We start from the raw sequence: 1,131 nt of genomic DNA, 5'->3' as shown, positions 1-1,131 counted from the left end.
AAGTCCGTCTTCTGCCTATGACTGATTGGAATACCTAAAATGGGGCTACAGCGTACCCTACAGCGTACCCAGTGAACGAGGCTTCTTGAGGAGCCTTTGCAATACATAGAACTATAGGTAGAAACCGGAACCACATGCAGATCTCCAGAGATGAGAAATCTCCACTTGAAAAGATGAGCAGACCAGCCTGGAGCGGCTAGAAGAATAAAAGATACTTCTTGAAAGAAAGACCTGCAGGAAAAATGGAGGCAGATGGACTGTTACTACAAGAACAAACAAATCGCTTCCCTAGAAAACATCAAGGCAAGTGGCCAGGTCCTCTCAACGCAAACCCCCTTCCAAGACTAAGAACCAACGGAAATGCATGCTCTGATTGGTGACCACACACATCACCGATGGGGGGAAGTGGGGTAAAAGCAGCAATGAAGCAGCAAGCTAAGCACTACAGTGTTCAGTGGACTTCTGTGGACCCAGTTGGGAACCTGGATGGCAAGCAGTGTGAAGAGCCCTGGGGACTCTTGGGCCCAGAGTCAGTGGTGTAGCTACGGAGGACTCGAGAGGAGAGTGGAGGAGAGTGGAGCTACCGGCTGACGGGAAGAGAGGACAGATACACAGGAGCGCCCACACTTTCACATGACAACCACGTGACCTGGACCGGATGACTGGATTATTGGTGCTCGACCAGGAGAGGAAAGAAGATGGGGGAAAAGAAAAAAAAAAGAGTGAGCTGATACGGTCTGATGAACTTGACCTATACCTATGGAGCAGCGACTCAAAAAGAGGGAACAAATCCTTACAGCAACAAACATTCACACCCCCCCGTCCCACACACAGAGTGGACAGAGAAGGGCAGCTTGGACATTGGATTCTCAAATTGGGATGGGGGGACTACAAAGGCAAGAAGTGACTGGCTTACAAGATTTCAAGAGGGAACCTGGTGCTAGGGAGCATGGCGGAAGGCAGAATCTCCAGTAGGTACTATTCAATCTGTCTGGTCGGAGCTGATGAAAGGAGATACAGATGGGTAACTCGTGATACTGTAGTGAATAATACTTATCAGGACGGATTATGAGGGTTGGAAATGCAAAGGGGGAAGTTTTGTAACAAGGAAGGGAGTGATCAATTCTCTAG

General features: G+C 48.8%; 1 protein-coding gene across 4 annotated transcripts in view; it reads right to left on the bottom strand.

Annotated features, from left to right (window-relative positions):
- CDC16 (cell division cycle 16) overlaps positions 1-1,131 on the bottom strand; it is a 59,832-nt gene that overhangs the window by 10,475 nt on the left and 48,226 nt on the right. The window lies entirely within an intron of this gene.

The sequence above is a fragment of the Chrysochloris asiatica genome, unplaced genomic scaffold (genome assembly GCF_000296735.1).
Source record: "Chrysochloris asiatica unplaced genomic scaffold, ChrAsi1.0 scaffold00029, whole genome shotgun sequence".
Taxonomy (NCBI): Eukaryota; Metazoa; Chordata; class Mammalia; order Afrosoricida; family Chrysochloridae; genus Chrysochloris; species Chrysochloris asiatica.
The sequence above is the reverse complement of the archived record's forward strand: the minus strand, read 5'-3'. Positions and strand labels throughout refer to the sequence as shown.